Consider the following 6,331-nt stretch of genomic DNA (forward strand, 5'->3'; position numbering starts at 1 on the left):
GGGTGGGGGGGTGGGTAGGCGGCTCCGACCACTGGGCGATCCCAGTCAAGAGTCCTGCTTCCTTCTTCCCGGGAGCTTCTCGCGAAAACAGTCCGAGGGCGGTGATTCAGGAGTTGTTTTGTTGGGTTATTTCATTTTCACAAACAAGGAAAGTGTCCAACGCTGTCCCCCAGCTCTCCCAACCAACATAAAAGTGTTAACTTTTCCATCTGAAATCATCACCCCCATACCCATTTCACTGAACCTACTCCTGCACCAAACTGTTTGGTTGAAATTTTTAAAGGGGAAAGAGAAAGAGAGAACAGAGAGAGAATGAGTGAGCAAGGGAGGGCCTCAGAAGGAAAAAAATGTATACACTCTCCAATACCAGGCTCTTCAGGAAACAATACCAATCGGAGCAGTTCTGTAAGTCTGGTCTCTGAGACCTCCTCCTTAGCATCGTCCCGCAGGCCAGTCCCTCTGTGCCTTCTCGCTCTCTCTGCCGATATGGGAATTGGCAGTAGAGAGTCAGGGCCATACAAAACCCCAGGGTCTGGGAGAATTGGTGCTTCACAGCTTAGCACTCGGGCCAGTTTTTAAATGACATTTCTCAAGCAAGTCTCCACCATGCTGCGCTCTTTGGGCTTTGAACACAGAGAGGGTGTTCTGTCTGGGCTTGTCTTCTTCAGCCATATTTTCTACCTTCGTAATCATCAAATGAGTGCAGAAATAGCATCCTCCTTATCTGAAAAGCTCACCTTTCTGTAAAGCCGTTTATTCCATGTTTGGACATTTCTAATCATTGCAAAGTTCTCCCTTGGGTTGTGCAAACACTGGCGTCACCCAAACGAGTTCTAATTCCTCTTTCATGTGACATCCCTCAAGAATATCTGCACGTAGGCCCCAAGTCTTCTACCCCCAGGCTACAATGCCTCCATTAGGCTAAATCATTCCACACAGGACAGTATCTCCTTCTGGTGGCCTCTTGAATCTAGATCTGCTCAACGCCGAGCTTGTAGCTCAGCTCAACTAAAAACGCCTTTTGTTTCTTACATTTACAAATGGCTATCTTGGCCCTCAGTCTCTGCTAAAGCTCTAGTGCTGTCTTTACAAATCGAGTTACTGGGCTTTAGCTTGATCCTTGAGCACGACCACCCTGTTTGTTTGTCTCTCTCTTCTCCTGTGATCTTTCTGGATTTCAATTCTCGCAACTTAGAGTATCAGAATCATGATACCAATGTTTTGCACACACACACACACACACCCACACACACACACACCCGCCCCTACCTCCCAAGATTATATCTGTAAGAGACTTTTGAGACATTCCTCCCTCAATTCCCTCTGTGACATTGTAAAACTACAGCTATAGCCTGTATATCTGTTTATGTAGTGCTGTATATCTGTGCTTTAAACATAAATCAGAAAGCACCTTTTTGCGTGTGGTTGTTGTTCCTTGTGGGGTTGATGTCACCCCTGTGAGAATGCATGTGCTATACCAGGAAGTTTTTGTTTTTTGTTTTTAAATTTGCCTATTTGACCATCCAGAATAAGAACATCCTAGAATGAAAGAGGATTCAGGATAGAATCCTACAGCACTGTCTTACAGCCTCTGAGGACATCATTGAAGAAAGCGAATTAAATGTTAAGAAGTTCATATAACTCCAGCTACCATCTAGCTCCTGTCCTCAGCCTTTTCTTCATGAGGCTACCATGAAACTTAAAAAAAAAACTTGCTGAAATTCAGAAACTTTATGCCTATGGTCTTCCCTTCATCACCTTGTCTAGTTATCCTTTCAAAAAGAGGAAATGGGCTCAGTTAGGCATGACTTGCTTTAAGTGAGTTCGTGCTTACCCCTACTGATTTCTGCTCCCCTTTTAAAGCCTCCCAAGTGACCTGCTTAATAGTGCATTCTATACTTTTGCCAAGGATCAATGCCATCTCACTGGTGTGTTGTTTCAAGGATCTACATCTTGCCCACCAGCCCTCCACCCCCACCCCAACACGCACACACACACACACACACACACACACACACACACACACACACACACCTCGGAATGTTGGGAGAACATTTGCCTGTCTCTCTGCGGCTCTCCCCTCTTCCCTTTTGCCATAATTTCTCAAAGGTTACCAAGACGGGCTCTGTGATCACATACTTTCTCTCAGTAGACTCGGATGTAATTTGTCTGGGCCTGGAAACTTGAACTTATTGGCGGCAACTAAATGCTCCTTTATTATCTTCTCATCTATCTTGTGTTTTTATTCACTTTCCAGTTCAAAGATCATTCTGCTTGATGGGGAGGTTAAATAACTTGCCCACAGTCACATACCTAGTAAATTGAATGCGGTTCTATCTGATTCTAACATCATGTGACATATAGCTTTAGAGAACCAAATGAGTAGTAAGACTTATGAGTGCCGTGTGACTTCCAAAGTAGAAGAGTGTTCTTCTAGCAAGAGTAATCAAGGCATTCACGAACTCCCTGCCATTGAGTCAATACTAATAGTGACCCTATGGAACAGGGTAGAACTGTCCCTGTGGGTTTCCAAGACTGTCTCTCTCTCTCTCTCTCTCTCTCTCTTTCTCTCTTTAAGCATATACTCAAAATTTGTTGGTGCTTGGGAGAAGACTCTACCTCTACCACAGGACTAAAAAGCCCCGTCTTTCTCCCAATCAAGGCAGGCTTCCTTAAATGGTGAAATCTGAGCTGGAGTTTGAAGAATAAGTTAGATTCCAAAATGAAGAAAAGAGTGCATGTGTTGGTCCGGATGATGGAAGCGATGGTAGGTGGTATCCCAAGCATAAGGGGAAATGGAGAATAACAAGGCATAAGCATTGCCATTTCGGGTCTGCCTCATGGTTCACTTGGTTGATCATTACAATCCTTAAGAGACCACGCGGTAGCTAGGATACTCCTGCCTTCCTGGAAAAATCCCCTAAAGCTCTTCTGCTTGCTAGTTACATACTCTCTGACAAGGCACATTCCTTCTGAACCAGCACCTCAAGGATTAAAGAAGCCAGTAAATAGATGTGCTTTAGAATTGGGTCCAGCATACAACGGAGACTCAGGAATATTAATTGTTGTCATTATTAATATTCGTGTGATTATTAATATTAGTGTGATTTAGTTGTTCAGTCAACAAGTATTTATTGAATTTCCACTATGTGCTAAATCCTGCTAGGATTTCTACTCCTGTGAAGACTTACAATTTCGCAAACCCACAGGAGCAGGTCTAGCCTGTTCTATGGGGTCACTATGAGTCAGAATCAAGTCAATGGCAGTGAGTTTGTTTTTTAGACTATGAAACCTGGTTTCAGCCCTCAGTGAGTTAACGATCAGCTGTCCATAAACTTTGCAGCCGTTGTTTCTTTTTGTTTCCATATTCCAAATAAAATGGTAGCTTTTACTTCGCTTTACTTATCGTTTCAAAAGTTTATAAACAAACACATTGTGGAGGAGCCTTTGGTCCAGTAGCTCAGGATCGATGGAGCAACTCTTTCCAAGGCGCTGTTTCAGTCCATCTCGGCCTTCACTCAAGTCTTAGGTGCTGCCCTTTTGCATTCTCCACCCCCATTCAAAGTCCGATACGTCCCTGGTCTTGGGCATTTTCTGCCCTTGGATTGTAAAATCGAGTTTCCCGTGGGGACAGATAAACTGTTCTCCATGCTCCAGGGTAACTACCCATCAGTGTAGTGGAGCGCAGCCAAATGGTGCAATACCATTTGATCCTAGCCTGCTGACTGCAGTTTCAGCCTCTTAGAGGACTTTGCAAGCCCTGGAGGCCAGCAAGAATGTGAACAGAAGCCACTGAACAGGATGCACTGTCAGCTTTCAAACTGAAGAGCCTTGGGCTAGTGTGGGGTGGAGTTCAACCAAGGCTTTAAGAGGGAGTAAACTACCTGTCTTCCGGTTTTATGGCAGGACTACCATAAAAAAATAAGGGGAAGCCACCTATTTGCCTTGTCAACCAAAGGGCTCTAGGTTGGCTAGTCCTTGGAAGAGCTAGTTAAAAGTGTTCCCCAATTTCCCACCAGATGAATTCCATACACCTCTTCTTTTCCATCAAAGCCTTCCTTTCCCCCAAAGAATGCCATTTTAGCCATTTCCCAGGATTGATTTCACCACTACTCCTTGGCCCTGGCCTAGCTGGCCTTTGTGTGCCATTTCCCAGAGCTGGATGAACATTTCAGGAAGGCGACCACTCTTATACTCTTGCTGGAGTAAGGAACTGGGGCTTGGAAAATGTTAAATGGAGGCGTTCCTTTGGATACAGATGTCATTCAAAGCTGGAGCACAAACGGTAGCTGAGGAAGTATCTATCCGAGATCATTGAGCATTAGAGTGGGAAAGGCTGTAGACAGATGACAAGGCAGGGGCTGAAGTGAGTTTCAATTCACAGGTCCGTCAGTTCTACCTTACAAATCTGGCTACACCAGAACATGTACACTGCTACAGATATGAGCTCAAAACACAGGGAATCCAGGGCAGATAAACCCCTCAGGACCAGCAATGAGAATAGAAATATCAGGAGGGTAAGGGGAAAGTCGGGTGGGGGTAGGGGGAGCCGATCACAATGAATTACATATAAACCCTAGGAGGATGAACAACAGAAAAGTGAGTGAAGGGAGACAGCGGTCAGTGTAAGACATGGGTGGGGGAGATTTATAAATGATCAAGGGTTCATGAGGGAGGGAGGGGGAGGCAGGAAATGAGTAGCTGATATCAAGGGTTCAAATAGAAAGAAAATTTTTTGAAAATGATGATTGCAGCATATGTACAAATGTGCTTGACACAATGATTGGATGGATGGATTGTGATAAGAGCTGTAACAGCTCCTAATAAAATGATTTTTTTTTAAAAAAAGAAGAAGTCACAGGTCAGAAAGTATTGGACAAGAGGGGATGGAGCCAAATAGTCATTGTAATAGGGTGTTGGCTCCATGGAATGATTTTATCATATCCCCAGACTTTTGCTCAAGTTGTGTGTCTTTCTCACTCTTCCATCTTGCTTATTCTTTGATTCTCCAGTGTTACTATGTCCATGAAACTTTTTGCTTCCAACCTCTGAATCATCACCTCTTGGAGTCATTATCATGCCACTGAGGGTTGTAGTTAATCATTTCTCAACCATTTCGTGTGTGTCCTTGAGTTGACTTAGACTTCAAACTCTTTGAGGACAACAGTCCTGGCTTTTGCACTCTCCATGCCCTGACGGGTAGGGCTGAATACCAAGTCGGTGTGCAATGAATATATGGCTATGAATTTCACAAACATTTAGAATAGAAGCCAGTAACAACTGAGCAGGGTTGGTGCAACTGATGGTGCTCCAATACTAACCTTGGAAGAAAGGCCTCTTGGAAGAAAGGCCTCTTGGAAGAAAGGGCTGGCGATCTGCTTTGGTACCAAAGCAGATTACAACCCAAGCAATACACAGCACAGCACAAAACCTTATGGCAGAATTCTACTCATGGGATTACAATGAGTCAGATTCAGCAGATGACAATAGCCCTTTGGGGATTGGGGATCTGGGGGAGTACTTTAGCAAGAGATCCATCACACACACACACCACAAAAACAAATCCATTGGCCTCGAGTTGGAGCCAATGCATAGTGACTCTGCATAGCATTTCTCAGACTGTAAATTTTGATGGCAGCAGACGGCCTCCTATTTCTCTTGATTGGCCACCTTGCAGTTAGCAGCCAAGTACTTATCTCACACGCCACCAAGACTCCTGATCACACACACAATACAAGACTTAGAAAATCCAGTGGAACTGCGTTCTGGGATTTCAAAACATGGTCAACGTGGAGGTCTGCGGGGAAAATGATAGTATCTCTGACAGAGGCAGACATTCATAAACAGCCCTTTAAGACCCAGGAAAGCTTTTATAGCCTTAGAATAAAATAGAAGGAAGCAGCCTTGAGATGTCATTGTGTCTGAGCGTGATGTAAAATGGGGAGGGGATTGAAACAAACAGAATTATGAAACATTTCTATCACGAGGGAGGAGTGGGGGAAAGAAACTCCTTTTTTTTCCAACCCCGTAAAATGTCCCTCAGCTGGGTCCCACAAAATTAGGACTTTTGAAAAACTGGACTAAGGGAGGCTGGAGCTTGCTATATCTCGATTGTGAGGGGAAAGAGTTGATCCACTAATTAAGCCTCCTCAAGCTGGAAGAGGGAGTGGGCTTGGGAGGGTGGGGGTCTTGCTTGACTTAGTAAAAAGAAGCTGTCCCATTCCTCCTCTAAAGCTCTTTAGAAGCCTCATTAAGCTCAGTGTAAGTCCCAACTGTACAGTTGTTCTTGTTCTGTTTTCCCTTACTGCAGATACTTAAATGTATTAACAGT

This window comes from Echinops telfairi, unplaced genomic scaffold, assembly GCF_000313985.2.
Source record: "Echinops telfairi isolate 266 unplaced genomic scaffold, ASM31398v2 ScPeMD7_7427;HRSCAF=8465, whole genome shotgun sequence".
NCBI lineage: Eukaryota > Metazoa > Chordata > Mammalia > Afrosoricida > Tenrecidae > Echinops > Echinops telfairi.